Raw genomic sequence first — 16,878 nt, 5'->3', positions numbered from 1 at the left:
ATTTCTTAGTCTGCGTTCCTGTCTGTACTTGTGTTCCTGTGGACGTCATCAGCTCAAGCACTGCCAAGCACTGCTCCATATATATCCAGCCAAGTACAGTCCAAACGCCCGGATGTGTTCTTGTTAATATATCCCAGAATTCATTACACGCCACGCTGCTGTTCCTATTGCAAAATTACCGACCAGTGTCCCGCCGTACTCGGGAGATTGTACTCGCCAAGACAGTATTACCAAGAACACTCGTCCAAGCTTGACGTTCTTTGCATAGAAAACCGAGCAACTTGAGCAGCTTGTGTTCGTTAATTGTAATCGGGATAAAATGTTTAACTAATCGTGATATTGATTTGAGGTGATATTGCTCAGAATATCACCCAAAAATGGACATTCAATGATTTTGCATGGCAGCGAAAATAGTGATATCAGGATACAAGGATACTTTATGTCTTTAGAACACTGTGATATCCCCTAAAGCTGATTAATGTGTATTACTGTGCAGTAATTAATTGGCTAATTCCAGCCTGTGCTTACATTTCAGTAACGTTGTACAAAAGCAGTGGTTTATGGGATTGCGAGGCATGGGTAGATGGATTTGTTAGTGTGTAAAAACGCAGCGAGAAAGCGTGAATTTTGTCATAAATCCTGTGAGTGCGCTGCTGTTTGACTGCTGGCATCATTAGAGCGTTTGGGGCTGTTTGTCTCTTTAGCCTCGTGTTATGACAAGAGCCACAACAACAGGCTCATTTTAATGAGACTCTTTCCTTTCAGAACCAATAATGAGAAATGGCAGTGCGCATTTTTCTCATTCAGCGCACCCCCTCATTTAACAAATGCCCTTTTCCTCTCCTCTTTTTTTATTTTTTTATGTTTTATTTTTTTTGCAATGAAAAAAAGGATGAAGATGGCATGACTGCAACAATTAAGGAGCTGCACTTCATCTGCTGCGGCACTTGAGTCAGTCTTTCACTTTACTGGCTTTTCTTTTTTTCATTCTGTAAAGAAAGTCCCACCATTTTTACTGTAAATCCCTGTCTTTCCTTTGCATCTTTCTTATGCGACTCTCTCTGACTCTCTCTCTCTCTCTCTCTCTCTCTCTCTCTCTCTCTCTCTCTCTCTCTCTCTCCTGTTCTCCATCCCCTCTTTCTCGCAGTGTTATCAGTCTCAGTTCCATTTCTCTCTTCTCTGATACTTCCTGACTCTGTCGCTTCCATTTTCATGATAATCCAGCCACAAAATCATCTCTCTCTCCCACTCTCTCTCTCTCTCTCTCTCCCTCTCTCTCCGTCCTCCAGTGGTTTATCTCTTTCCCTCTGGGCCGTATTTCGCTTCTCATAATTAAATGTCAGTTCCAGACACTCAGTTTCACAGGAAAAGGGGAAAAGTTTCTTTTTGTAATAATTGTCAAAAAAAAAGAAAAATAGAAGGGTCTCGTACAGTCTCTGTGACTTAATAGAAGCGAATGGGATACAGATGTTGTAGAACTCCTCTGATTGAAAACAATGACTACGCTCAAGCGACATCCATTTTCTCTTCTCTTCTCCCAGCTGTTGATATAATCCTGTACGATTCAGGAGGTACGCCTGACTCACTGCATTTCGCTTTCAGTCTCAAATTAATGAAAATGAATTTTAACCTCTCTCTCTCTCTCTCTCTCTCTTTCTCTCTCTCTCTCTCTCTCTCTGTCTCTCTCTCTCTCTTTCTCTGTTCCTGGCTTTAGTTCACTTTGCAGAGGAAATCCTCACAACCAGTAGCTACTGGGGTCAGCTCTAAAAAAGTTGTTGCTGGAAAATGGCTGTTGGTGTTAAAAGGTGCTTAAAAAAAACAACTGTTACAGAACATAAAGTGCAGAATAGATGAGTTGGGGGTGAGGGGATGAGGTGAGGTGGTGATCAACAAATATACCGACCTCACAACGCTTTTGTTGCTGAATTCAATCACAGCAATGCTCCATCATCTAGTAGAAATCCTTCCCTGGACAGTAGAGACAGTTACCTCAACACAAGAAGAAACAGTGAATGAACAGGTGTCCCAATACTTTTGTCCATTTAGTTTATATCAGAAATAAATTATGTCTAATACAACCTTTAGTTTTTTGGCTATGCAACACATCTATGTGCTTTTTTGTCAATTGGATCGGGGGTTGTAAACACACTGTGTACACGGTGCACTCTTTATAATGAAGGTTCTTTAAATGGTTCTTTGAGGAATGCTGTAGGAGAACCAGGTATGGCTCCATAAAGAAGAATAGAAGTGACCTTCACTTGATGCTAAGGTTCTTTACCAGCATAAAGGCTCCTTACACTTCACTTCTCTATTACAATATTCTATTCTATAGGAAACCGGGATTGGTTCTTCCACAGCACAGCACCATGTACATGTTATGACCCCTGATCCAAAAATGGACGTAGATGTGTTGGAAAATCATGGAAATCATGGTCATATCAGACATCCTGATTGTCCTGATGTCATTCTTTTTATAGATTCTATATGGACAAAAGTATTGGGACATACTCTTTCTTTTGAAATCAAGAGTATTAAAAATAGTTTATCCTGCTTTTGTTGGAGTAACTGTCTCTGCTGCATTGCTGTGAAGATTTGATTGCATTTAGTGACAAGAGCGTTAGTGAGGTCAGTATGTTGGATGATCACTGCCAAACCTCGTCCCCAACTCTCCAACTCATCCCGAAAGTACCGGATGAAGCACAGTCCATCATTCTAGAGAACACAGTTCCACTGCTCCACAACTGAATAAGATAAGATAAGATAATCCTTTATTAGTCCCGCAGTGGGGAAATTCTCAATGCTGGGGGCTTTATACCCCTCTAGCCTGTGCCTGGCATTAGGCATGGTGCCAATAGGTTCATGTTTGTCTGCTCAAGAGAGCAATATTTCTCTACAGCAACCAGACAACCTCTGTGTGTGTGTGTGTGCATTTGCACATCTGTGTCAGCAACGAGTGCTACGTAAAGTATCTGAATGCATTCATTAGCAGAGGTGTCCACATTTTAACTTGTATTGTTTTATTCTACAGTTGAAATTTCATTAAACACTGAGTTTACATAAATACAAGAGAAAAAGAACTGCTGGCCTCAGTCATGCTGTCCATCCTCTCGTGCCACGTGCGCAGTGATGTCACTCACAAAATTGGTGTTTCTGTATGTTATAAACTCATGGATCCTCAAAGCTGCTTGGGCAGGTGTTTTAAGCAGCTTCTCCAGTCTTCTCCGGGTTACTGAGGACAGGAGCTGGATCAGAAGGAAGGAAGAAGCAGTAACTTTTGCTGTGTCTGGACACAGCCCTTATCTTGTGGGTGGTGAGGGTAAAGCTGATGCAAGCTGTAGCCAATGTTAGGACCAATTAATTTACGCAGCCAATGTCCATGTAGATATCAGAAACGAATAATACGGTCTACTTTGTACATGCACACTGGGTTCACACAGGACCAATGTTAACCAAATCAGAAAGCGTTTAACAGAAAGCGTGAGAGTTTAACATCCCAGATGGTTTCAGGCAAATGTGTGATGAGTTGGGAAAAGGTATTTGCACAGTTTTCATTAGTAGCTACTAACTTGCAAACCATTAAAAAAACAGCCAGCTCACACACTGGCTGTAAGACTCAAAAAAAAAAGACACAATTACCTCATTTTTTCACACATTTTAATGACCCCTTATTATAAGTTTGAAAAAAAAAGTAAAAAATAAAATCCTGCAGAAGTTAGGGTGAGTAAGCTAACTAGCTAGTCAGACACAGCTGATGTTTCGGTGTGCTTCAGACCTGGACGCGCCAACTGATCCCCAACAGCAAACCAATGACGGACCTCTCACAAACTGAGCAGTGCACTCTCAGTGCTGTGTCAGAGAGTGGAGCAAACACACACTCAGTTCTCAGACGAGAGAGTAAAAGGTAAATAACAAGACTGGGCTGTGTCCCAATTGTGTACTACACACTAATACTATGAGGTATAGACTATATAAAAACATGAATAATGCGAGCTTGGCAGGTTAGTACACAAAATGTTGGCATACTAATTGGTTAAAACAAATTAGTACTACTAATTCATACAGAATTCGGTCAGTAAACTACAATTCTTAAATAAATTGATTATAAAATCTAAAGCAACTGCATTTGTATAAAGCAACAGTTTATAAGGCTGAATGAATGTGGTTCTGTTTATCTAGCTTGATTTACAAGCTAAACAGGAGCCAAGACTAACAGTGCGCTAGCCTTTCTCATTTTCACTGTGTAGTTGTGAGCTTTAAAATCTGTGCCTATCAAACTCAGCCGAGAGTGTGAGAGCACTGCTGGTTGCTGTAACAGAGCTGGTCTACTTATCTACTTTGTGTTCAGTATTCACTTCTACGCAGCTGTATTCTACACTCACTACAGTTGGCCGACCTGGTCAGCAGAGCTAAGCACAGACGAGAGCAGAACTTGAGGCTCCTCTGAAGACTTAATGATGTCTCTTAGTCGTCATTGTGTTGCCAAATCTAACTGTTTTTTGGCAAAACTAAAAGTATATTCATTTATATTATGATTTATTTACAGTTAACATTATAATAAGATACTACATTCAACTGATTAATGCAGTCTTAATGCAGGAACAGATATACATTGAATTTAATTCAATTACAATTTAGTTAATTGGGATTTTACTATGTAATATTTAAGCTTAAGTGCATGTATTCCTTAAAAAATACTGAAAATTGTCTATTCGTACTAGTGATGGTGATGTCCCAATCCATTCTAAGGTATCAGGATCAAACCAGGCATGTTCTAATGGATCAAGTGTTTATCAAACCAAATCCACTTCAAATCTTTTGCTTTTTTTGCCCACGGTCACAAAAGCGCTATACACAGACATAATCAACAAACTGGATCAGCAGTTTAAAGGTCTTCAATCTGTGACACAGCTGTGGAAAGTATCACACTCATTACTCTATTATTGACCGTACCACACTGTGCTACTTCTGGATTAAAAGTGTGGTTTAACAGCATAAAAATGAAATTCATAACATCTTAACAAAACTGTAAACGGTTATTTCACACAAGCAGTCCAAACATGTTTAAATTGATCAGTTCAGACAGTGTTTTCCATTATACACCTAGCTAACTAAACATGAGGCTACTGCATTGTGGTAACTGGAGCCAAATTATGAGGATCATCAATTCAACTGGATGCTACAGTAATCAGTAACACAGACACTAAAACATGCCACCGCTTACGAAAGGGTTCTGTATCGTAAGACTAGTATAATTCTTATGATGCTAAATGCTACATTTAGTGGAGTTTAGTGTAATGTGAGATGTCCTACTTAGTCAAATATATACTTTAGGACATCCCTGGTCAAATATTCAAGTATTGTTGATTTTCTAAGTATTAATAAGTTACACACCTTCCACAGAGAACACATGACCCTGTTACAATCCTGTCCAGGGTCAAGCCGTAACACAAAAAGAGAGGGCTCACTCCCCAGACCCTGCCACACCAAAAACCGGACACTTGTCTTCAAGACATACTCAGCTCACCTATTCTGCTGTGTATTGTGGGTCGTTACCCACCGAGAGTGCAGTGGAGAAGAAAGCGGGCTGCTGTAGCAGATATCCACCCGTTTATTCTCCAAGAACCTCTCAACCTCTCAGGAACACTCCTACAGTGCTTCATGCTGTGTTCTCTTTATGTATAAATGGACTGTTCAGTAGCTGTGGGACGTGGCTTAATATGGTCTATATAGTGAATAAACGAGCCATTCGAATACACACACCCATGTGATTCCAAATAGTGCCACGTATTCCGGCTAGCCCGAAGCATCTGCTCCTAACTCTGGGTAAAAATGAGGGTTCATTGTTGATCAGTGGAGGGAATGGATGCAGGGATCAAATATGCCAAAATATCAAATAAAACACCAAACTACCTGCGACTAAACAGGAGAAAAGGTAAAGACAAACTGTAAACACACTCGCCTCTACTTTGCCCCAAAGATTCATGAGTTTCAGAAAGTGTAATAAAGCTAACAAGTTAGCAGAGCTGAATAGACCTTTATCTCGGTCACTGTGTCGTCACATTCAGCTCTGAATAATAGCGCTGTCAAACTTCCGCCTGCACCGTTTAACAGTGCTCGCTGATTTTCAGCCTCCCTCAAAAATCTCTGAAAGTTCCTCCAACTCAGACGAATGGCTAGTTTGTCAAGGCTGAAGTGGATTGTGCAAAACCTCAAAACATCTGTGTGACCCTGCACCTCTCTCAAAGTGCACTATTTAACCCCGGCATGAACACGTTCAGGTGTGGACAGGTGTGAACAGGTCAGCAGTGAACACATTCAGTGTGGACAGCATCGACGGTCAGATGGTGAAGTGTATAAGAGCTGGATCTGCTAGGAATCCTCCTGTGATCAGTTTAGCAAAGCAGAGAAGGAGCCGAGCGTTTCTTTATGCTAACCCCACATCATATCTCTGAGTGGACAGACTGCAGACCAGCACTTACTGAGCGTCATTCTGGAAGAGGCTAAGAGAGACAGCCTCGTATTTCTACATTAAACTACTCTGCTGAGGGCCCTGTTTCTCAAAGGTTTTAACCAAACCTCACTGAAAACAGTCTGAATTTTACATTTACGGCATTTAGCTGACGCTCTTATCCAGAGTGACTTACAAGATTAATTGTATTACAGAGATGGGCCAACGTAGTGTTAGGAGTCTTGCCCAAGGACTCTTATTGGTGTAGCACAGCACAGTCACCCAGACCGGGAATCGAACCCCAGCCTCCCACATGTTGTGACAGTTCACTGGCAGGTAGTGGTGTTATCTGTTGCGCCACACCAACCACCAGAGTGAAAGTGTGCTAATGGTCTGTTGTGGAGTGCCGGGTTGGTCTGGACAGGATGTTCTTTGAGGTCATCAAAGAGGAGGAGCCCTAATCGTCCCTCGCCTGGGTCATGCCTCCTTAGACTCGTTTATCTCAGAAAGCCAATCACAGGACTGCATACTGTAGTACACAGTTTAAACAGCACACCTCTGATCATTTTAAGACACAATTACTGTTTAATACATCAGTTCTATAAATCAGCTAAGCATGTCATTTGAACAGGGCTGTCCAAACTTTTTTGGCGTTTGTGTGTGTGGGGGGGGGGGGGGGGTGCCAAGTTCTCAAACAACTGACCAAGTTTCCGATGGTCCACACGTTCATTAAGAACACTTTCTGTAGATGTTAACAGTTCACTTCAGTGAGGAAACTCACCTTTTAGTGTGCAGTTATTCTGTAATTGTATCCATATTGTGGTGTAAAGTCTCAGTGGTGGGTGTTGTATGTGTGTCAAAATGTGTGTGTGTGTGTAGGCCCTATGCGTGGTGTCAGTGACAGAGGATCAATGTGTCTGAGACTGAGCTGAAATGAATTGATTGTGGGAAATAAAACTCCAATTAGAGGAAGGAACAGGCGGTCAGAGAGAGAGAGAGAGAGCAAGAGAGAGCGAGAGAGGTAGAGGCACTCATTCTATCATCATTCCTCGGGGAGGAGTGACGAGCCTGCGTAGGCACAACACTGGACTCTCACAAATGGAGTCAGTGAGAGTGGAAATGTAAGACAGAGAGAGGGAGAGCGAGAGAGAGAGTAGTCGAGAAGTCATGAGAGTGAGTGTGATGAAATTACTGGATCAGTCTAACACGGTGGCCATCGATCCCGAGCTTTCCAGTGATGTAGAGGTGTCTTAATTGTGACTGTGTGACTGTGTTCAGACAAACCAGCGAATCCTCAGAGTCCCTTCATGCCCTCCTGTGAGATCCTGGATATCTCTGTCCTCCGGCGTCTCGTTCCGCCACTTCCGTCTCCATCTGACTCGGCACGTTTAGCCCTTTCTCTCTCCCTCATAAAACTGTCTTAAGGTGCTTTTTTTTGTGCTCGTAGATGCTCCAGATGAAGTTAGCGATTATTAATGGCCTTCGTGCTCGGAAGCCAGCATGCTCTCTCCCCTTCTCTCCTCTCTGCTCGTCCGTAATGCCATTTTCCTCCTATGAACCTTCTCAAACGCGCCATAATCAAATTGTCTTTATATTAAATTCTTCGAGACCTACATATGTATACACAGCTCGGCTTCGAGGATCACTCCATCTTGTGCTCGACTCAGTAGGTTATTATTTCCCTGTGAATAGAGAGAGAGAGAGAGAGAGAGAGAGAGAGAGAGAGAGAGAGAGATGATGATGTACAGGAATGAAAGACTCGTAAATCAGGGTGCTTTCCTATATTGCTCCTGTAAAAGACAGTAGATTTCCATTTAATACTTAATATTGCTTTCTTCACAGTTGTAAATGCTTGTACTTGAAAGCAACTAACAATCAGGCTCAACTTGAGCCTCGCTCCAGGATTTACTGCAGTAATTTTATATCTGTATTGAAGCTTCTGAAGTGGACAAAACTGGCAACAACCATTTATGCAACTTTTAAAACACGCACAAAAAACTTTTGCTGGTGGCTGTGTGTGTTTTTTTTTTCCTAAAATACTTTGTAACAACTAGGGATGCACTGATACCACTTTTTCCTTTCCAATTTGTTCCAATCTGTTGATACATAGATCAATAAATAGATGTATGCTGATACCAACTATGACTTAAATACTCAATAGATGGCTATGAATGCTGGCATGTATAGTGTTCCACTTTTTATAGGGTGTACTTTTTTATACTTTATCCCAAATAAGATAATAAGCTTAAAGAACAGCATTTACTGGTTGAGGAACTGCACGTTTGATGGAAAAATAAAAATGCAGAAACACGTACAAGTAGGGAAGCATAATCTTGCTAAGCTCCACCAAACAGCTTTTAACTGGGGTTTAAATTCACATTTTAGAGCAGTGAAAAAAAGCCAACTTTTAAACTCGACTTTCGGTTTCAGAACCAAAAAAACACCACATAGAAACAAAAAGTGCTGCAAATGTAAAAGTTCCATTAAATGTCTGTTTAATGTAATAATAATTCATGACTGGCTTTTACTGGTTGTTTAAACATTTGATTGTGTCCGTAACGCTGTTGCTCACACAAAATGTCCACTTCTTCCCAGTTACTGTGACACCCTCCTACTGAGCATCTTATACTACTCATTATAAATGTTTATTATTACTGTGATTATAATCTACAGCAGTGGATCCGCTGTAGCACCGGAAGTTCTACACTGAAGATGGCCTCCCCCATTGTTTAATGGAAAATGAGGCGGATATCAATTCGTAGTTTCACGTAGCGTTTTCTGCTTATGACTATGTTTTGAGCAGTACATACACAAAAGTTGAAATCACCACATTAATCACTGCTGTTATTTTATTTAGTAATAGCTTATACGATGTAGACGATGGAATTACACAAGCTAGACACCAGGGACCAGATTAACAAAAGCTTTCCTAAGAAAAACGGTGAGAAAAGCAGCATTATGGGAACTCCTGAGCTCCCCCTACAGTCAAGAAGTATAATTCATGCTAAATCTATCTATCTATCTGTCTGTCTATCTATCTCTCTATATATCTATCTATCTGTCTGTCTATCTCTATCTATCTATCTATCTATCTATCTATCTGTCTGTCTATCTGTGTCTGTCTATCTCTCTATCTATCTATCTATCTATCTATCTATCTGTCTGTCTATCTGTGTCTGTCTATCTCTCTATCTATCTATCTATCTATCTATCTATCTATCTGTCTGTCTATCTATCTCTCTATATATCTATCTATTGTCTATCTATCTCTATCTATCTATCTATCTATCTATCTATCTATCTGTGTCTGTCTATCTCTCTATCTATCTATCTATCTATCTATCTATCTATCTGTCTGTCTATCTATCTGTGTCTGTCTATCTCTCTATCTATCTATCTGTCTGTCTGTCTGTCTGTCTATCTATCTTTCTGTGTCTATCTATCTATCACTGGCCTCTATGCGGTTGTAGTGTTGAACTTGGTTCATGCAGTTTATCAGACGACCCCAGGAAAGGCAACGTTTGCAAAAACCGAGCATTTTTTTTTTTTTTGAAGAACTTTTATTGTTTGCGGTAGCACTGAGTCAACACTCGGAGGTAGCTTCCAAATGCTTCGTTAGCATGGGGACTGTTAGCCAGCAGCACTGCTGACTAGAGCAGCGGTTTGTGGTCGTCCTCCTTCACGGAAAAGACCTCATCTTCCTTCTTCCTGCAAGTTCAGAGCGCAGGGTACCTCGAACTGGGTTGGCAGGAGTGACCTCAAACACTTCGTTATGGCATGACAGCTCTCGGTCAGAAACGTTTGCGGGGAAAAAGGAGCAGATGTGCCGGGGGTTTGTGTGTGTGTGTGGAAGTGTGTGTATGTGTCCCAGGGAGGTTGAAGTGTGCTGAGTAGGCATGATATGAAGGACTGGAGCACCGTTACCCTCATTATTACTATGCCTGTTCTCCTTTTTCTGGGGGGAGAGAGAGAGAGGGAGAGGGAGTGGAGTGGTGCGAGTGGAGAGAAAAACAATTCTATCACTGTTATGACTAATTTACAGTAGCCTGACCCTTCAGTGTGTCCTTTAGATGAATAAATGAAATGAGCGAATAAATCTGAGGGACAGACCGACTGCAAACAGCCATCAAGACGGGATTTGTCACCAGAGTGTGCCTCGCAGTCCACAGCAAAAATGAGAGCGATCTGAGTTTTATTTAAGTGGGCTCAGCAGTCTGCCAGCCCCCCGCTCTCCGCTGAGCACCCGATAGCGAGCGACTGTTTAAAACCCCATTTTTAATCTTGTGCGTCACGAGTTTGCCTTTTCCGTGACAGCAGCCAAATCAATGTGCAGTGTTGTGCAATCATAATTGATCCACAGCAAGTAGAATGTTAGTTGCCATTTGGACGGGATCGATGCTCTTATGTAGCTGCAGGCCAGAGACAGCGTCCACCATCGCGCACAGGACAACACTTTGGACCTCTTCATCCATCAGTACAGGGTCAAGGGTGAGAGGTCAGAGGACCTGGCAGGAGCTCATCGTCATGGTGATGTGGAGCCGAGCCGGGCAGAGGTTGGCACAACAGATGGCACGTCAGAAGATGTCTCTCTGTGACTGTGCTGACTTGGCAGGGCGTCAGGGCAAGGAAGGTGCGGAGGTGCCTGTGCGTTTACGCTATCGCGCCGCTGCTCATTGTGTGAATCATCTTTTTACAGCAGAATGCAGCAGCCCCAGAGTGCCGTGATGCTGTTAACTGCTTCCTTACAGTGAGCTGTAATAATACACAGACCTTTTGTTGACAGTAAAAATACAGCTAAATACAGCTGTAATTTTGCACATCTTCCAGTTATGGTACACACACAGACTTGATTTTGTTCCTAATTCTAGTTTTACTGAAATTAAGGCTATTAAAAAATGTTTATCCTGCTTTTGTTGGAGTAACTGTCTCTACTGTCCAGGGAAGGTTTTCAATGAGAGTTTGGAGCACTGTTATGAGGAAAAGAGCATTAGTGAGGTCGAGATGTAGGATGACCACCTCTCCATCTCACATCCCCAACTCATCCCAACTCAAATACTGGATGGAGCGCCATCGCAGTTCTACTGCTTTACAGATCAATGCTGGAAGGATTTGTAGCCCTCTAGCCTAGACCTGGCACTGGGCGTGGTGCATTTGCACACCTGTGTCAGCAGTGGGTACAACTTAAAGTAGCTGAGGGCATTTATTAGAAGGGGTGTCCACAAACATTTGGACATATATCTTTTGAATACGAAAAGAAAATTTTAGAAAAAAATAGAAATACAATGGACTGCAATAAGAAATCTGCGGGACTGCACCAAAAAACGGCGGCCTTGTTGTATCGGCCAATGTTGACGACCCTGCAGTTTCATCATTATCAGCAAAAATACCCAATACACAGATACTTTACCGTGTTTCTCTGTGTGACTTTAACTTGTAATCTCCTAAAAATAGGAGGAATTCATTCAGCGGCTGAGCCACTTGCAACCCAATGGGTCACTCCCTATTTAACAGTAATAAAAAGTAATAAAGTAATAAAGATTTTGTACAAATAATGTACAGAATATGATCAAATTTCCAGTGCTAATTAATATATCAGAAATTATTACTACTATTATGGTACCAGTCCAACAAGACAATAAGTCTTAGCATAAGTTACACATGATGGTCAACAGTAATTATCTCACAATATCTATAAAGTAACATACAGGAGTACAGCAAAGCTGAAACAACAAAAACAGAACATATTAAATGTATCTGCCTCATATAATTACACAGAGAAATGACACACTGAGTGTTACTGTATATTAGGATACTCAAGCCACATGAGAAAGAGGAAACAGAAAACAGCTCTATATTTACGTTTAGTCCTGTCCTTGGGGTTGACGATGTGCTTGGCTACAGCATCTGTCATTTGGTCAATTGTCCTGGGATTCATGGTAGCGGTGACCTTGTACACTTCAGTCCAGAAAGTTGCATGCATGTACCATCTTCTAATGAGATGAGAGTCTGGCTGAGATCAGAGTTGGATCAGCCAGCAAGCTGGACTCCAGAGACTCCAGTCTGAAGTTGATTACTGATGACCTGGAGATCTCCAGTGCGCACCTCGAAGTCGGTAAGTCAGAAACACAGAACTTCATCCCATAATCATTATGAGCATGATTATATATATATATCCCTTTTTCTGCCAATTTGGTACTGGCAATTAACCCACCTGTTCATACCTCACCCTAACACTAGAAATATGCAAAACATGTGAGCCCAGAGCAGCTGGTGTGACTGCTACCAAAGCAGCCACACCAGCTGACAGAATACCTTTGCTTAAGAGTGATGAGGGGAGAGAGCATGGCTAGTTGTGCTCTCTTGGACTCTGGCTGCTGATGGCAAAGCGTCATGGCTAAGGATTTGAATTGATTGATTTGGATTTGATTGAAGTCAAAGGCAAATTATTTGTCATTTTTAACTTGTAGCTCATCTAAAAATAATGAACTTTACATTCATACTACATTATATCAGTACACCAAAGATGTATGACACCAGAAGACATCCTGTGACATTTTCATTCTAAAATGATAATGGCCCAATTTGCATCAGTATTTATGGTACGTTTCATGTGGATCTTGAGAACTCCATTATTAGGTGAAGCATTGCAGGAAAATTTTGGGCCCATGTCTTCAAGACCACACAAGAGTGTATCGGCAGTGTGGTGTTTCAGTTTTCAGATATCCACAGAAATCTTATTCAGCTGAAATGGTAGTGCTCCCACAGGCCAAACTAACATCATTATAAATATGTGGATTATAATAAATACTTGAAAATCCTATGCAGTTAATCACTGCCTGAAGTCTAGAACCCATGGACATCAAGAAATGCTGAGTTTCCTTCCTGGAGATGCTTTCCCAGGCCTTTACGGCAGCTGCCTTCAGCTGCTGCTTGTTTGTGGATCTTTCTGCCTTCGGGTTTGTCTTCATTAAGTAAAAAAGCTGCTCAGTTGGGTTGAGGACAGGTGACTGACTCTGCCATGTAAGAACATTGCATTTCTTTGTACCGTCCTATTAGTTTTGCAGCATTTGTTCGAATCTCAGGAGAAAAAGTCCAACTATGTATACTTTTAGATTATATCTTGGTCACATTACACTCACATCATCACAACACCAGTGAGCCAGATGCATTGGCAGCCATACATGGCCATGCTATAACAATGCTTCCAACATGTTTGACACATGATGGGGTGTGCTTCGGATGATGAAACCATCCATTTCTTCCCATCATTCCGGTACAGGTTAATCTGGGTTCATCTGTCCAAAGAATTTTGTTGCTTTTTTACGTTATCTAGTCTAATCTGTCTTTTCTGTTCTTGAATATTACCAGTGGTTTATATCTTGAGGTAAACTCGCTGTATTTATATTTGAGAAGGCATTTCTTGGACTGAGAGTGTCAGTCTTCTTCACTTGACTTAGTGTTGTGAAAAAGTTTTTCTTAGCCAAGGAAAGAATTCTGCAGTCATGCACTGTAGTTTGTCTTTGGTCTTCCAGGTATTTTATTCTTGCTGAGTTCACAAGCGCGTTTCTTCTTTTTAGGTTTGTACCAAATTGTTGATTTGGACACTCCCAAAGTTTCTGCACTCTCTCGATGATAGGGTTGTTTTATTTTTTTCAGGATGATGATGACCTCCTTTATGTGCATCAACACCTCTTTGGACAATATATTGAGAATTCCAACAACTGCCAAATGTAAATTCATCCCTATAATCAATACAGACCTCTTATGTACCTAATTTGTTGTACAATAATAAGGGAACATGCTCAGTTAACTGTACAATTACTTGTGCATGTAAAAGATGGCTGAAATTTCTAAAGGGTTAATGCAGGGTATTTGTTTAATCCATTGAATGAAAACATAATTATTGCTTCATTTCAAATTCCTTGGTGCATACAGGAAATATTGTAAGAATTGTGCCACTGTCGAAACTATGGACGTGATTGTAAATGTGATGCAGACATAGTTAACTTGTTGGTGCAAAATATTTCTATTTCTATTTCTATATATCAGGAAATTCAGAGCAGTTATTTTCTGTTCTGTTTTCTGTTCAACACAGAACTTGCTCAACATGACTGAAACCCCACTTAAACCATTTAGATGAGAATGTCACAGAATGAGCGAATACTGTCGAAACAGAGAGCTAAATTTAAAGTTTTTAAAAGGTTATGTTGTGTTTGGACTCATAGCCAACCAGCTAGGCTTAGATGAACACCACAGCACAGACCACGTTCTGGCTAACTGAAGCTCAAATCTCAGATGTTAAGAGGACAAAGCCTCATATCTAAGAGCACAAAGTGGAGTGAATGGTCTTACAATGTTTTCAGGCAATTAGCAAACCAGTTCATCCAGGTTTGCTTGCTTTTCCTTTCATTCATACACTGAACGTCACTAAACTCGCAACTATGGTGGGCCTGTTTTTTTCCGTGACATCACCAGTGAGCTCCCACAGCGCCCCCATTCTGTGCTTATCTTAAATGCAGGTGAATGAATGGGCTATTTTACCCATGTACTAGAAAGATACAGAACATGAATATGAGACCTCAAAACTGTAAGATGCACTGGTATACGCCACTGAGTTTACACAGCCTCAGCCAACACGTGGCTCAGTCAATCAGATCTTGGAGTTGGTTTTATCCCTTTTATAAATAAATAATAACTGCAGTTGTGATGGTAATGAGGTCAACACTGCAGCAGACATCACATAACCATGATTTTGATGGTAATATGATTATGGTCACAGTTCTACTCATTCGTTTTAGAGACATCTTAAAAATCTAGGTCTCTGCACAGCTTTGCTGACCACTGTAAGTGTAACACTCGGACTGCGGTTGTAGTTGTCTCTCACTGCTACAGGCAAGCTTGAAGTTTCAACCGAATGTGTACCAAGTACCAAGTATCAAGTTCTCTTCCATCTGTGTCCAGTGGCAACTGGCTGTTTAAAATCCACTCGGAGTCATTATCCAGTCAATAGTCATTCATCACCATCTCTTTTTTTAATCTATGGGGCCAGGGATCGATATTCCTCCACTTATTCTGCTCTAATCAATTCCCTTGATGTGGGCAGTCTGAACGACAGGTAGAGGAAGGGTCCGTGAGTTAAATGAATTGAATGGCGGTGGACATTACCAGCAGCTCTGACAAATGTTGCTACAAATGGCGACATGAATTTAGCTGACCGGTGAGCGCATGTGCGGAGCTTGCTCTCTCTTAATGGCCGAGCTGGATTAGAATAAGATGAGGTTGGCCTCCCGTGGTGAACTCTGCGTGGAAGGACGTTGATTTGAAAGGCTAGCGGAGGACCCCTGCGAGTTACTCCAGCGACCTGAAAATAACGGCCTCTCCTCTGAATCCTCACCTTTCAGTTACAGCACCTCTATTGTAGTTTGAAGAGGAGACGAGCTTGAAGTCTGAAGTGTCAGTGTGAGTGTGAACGCACCACGAGTGTGTTTGTGTGTGCGTGTGTGTGTGTGTGTCAATATTTCCTTTCACGCTTTTTTTCCCACCCTTTCGTCTAGTTTTTCTTTAGTAAGTGACTGTGTGTGTGTGTGTGTGTGTGTGTGTGTGTGTGTGTGTGTGTGTGTGTCTGTGAATGCGTTTGATGCTTGTGGAGATGAGGATGAAACCAAACAGGCGGCCTGTTTTTTGTTTTTTTTTTCAGTTAGTCAGCACTGGACACATTCTTAGACACACTCACATACAATCTTACAGACACACACACACACTCACACACACACAGGATTAAAGAACCGACTTCAGAACAAACATCCATTACTCTGGTTACACCTTTCCCTTTTTTCGTGTAAATACGACACTGCCTCGATATTAAACGCATCGTAAAAATAGAAATGCTACAAAAAGCGCTGGATCAGAGATCAGAATCTGGAGTGTAAGCTGTCAGACACTCTGCGTCTGAAGTGAAGCGCTGGTTGTGGCAGTGGCTGGTGAGGTAAAAGCTGCATGCAGACTTTCACACATCCAGATTTCACTCAGCTCAGGCCATAAAGTTCTCAGCCCATGGGAAAGCTTTCTAAGACTTCCAGAATTCCAGAGCTCCAGACATTTCTCACTGTATATGTGGAGCACATCTGAGGACTGAGACAGCAATACAATCTGAACATTCATGCATTAGGAAACATGCATTTATTGATCTTTAGCTGGTTCTAATTATGGGGCATACATGAAAGCTTGCAGGAGTCTGGAGCGTGTTTTGTTAAAACACATGTAGATTGGAAATCATTCCCCTTGACCAGTGGACTGTATATGGAAAGCCCTTGAAGGCTCTGTTTTCTGTTTGAATAGGATAACACCAGGGCTGTACCTGACCAGAATTCTGCTGTTTAACATGAAAGTTCGTGCATAATTTTGTTTTCTTTATAGTATTTTTATGGTAC

The 16,878-nt window shown here is 41.4% G+C and overlaps 1 protein-coding gene across 1 annotated transcript in view; it reads left to right on the top strand.

Annotated features, from left to right (window-relative positions):
• Positions 1-16,878, top strand: part of LOC140560346 (neurexophilin-2) — a 72,637-nt gene that overhangs the window by 49,716 nt on the left and 6,043 nt on the right. The gene's annotated exons all lie outside the window — the stretch shown is intronic.

The sequence above is a fragment of the Salminus brasiliensis genome, chromosome 7, assembly GCF_030463535.1.
Source record: "Salminus brasiliensis chromosome 7, fSalBra1.hap2, whole genome shotgun sequence".
NCBI lineage: Eukaryota > Metazoa > Chordata > Actinopteri > Characiformes > Bryconidae > Salminus > Salminus brasiliensis.
Note: the sequence above shows the minus strand (reverse complement) of the source record. Positions and strands in the feature narration are given on the sequence as shown.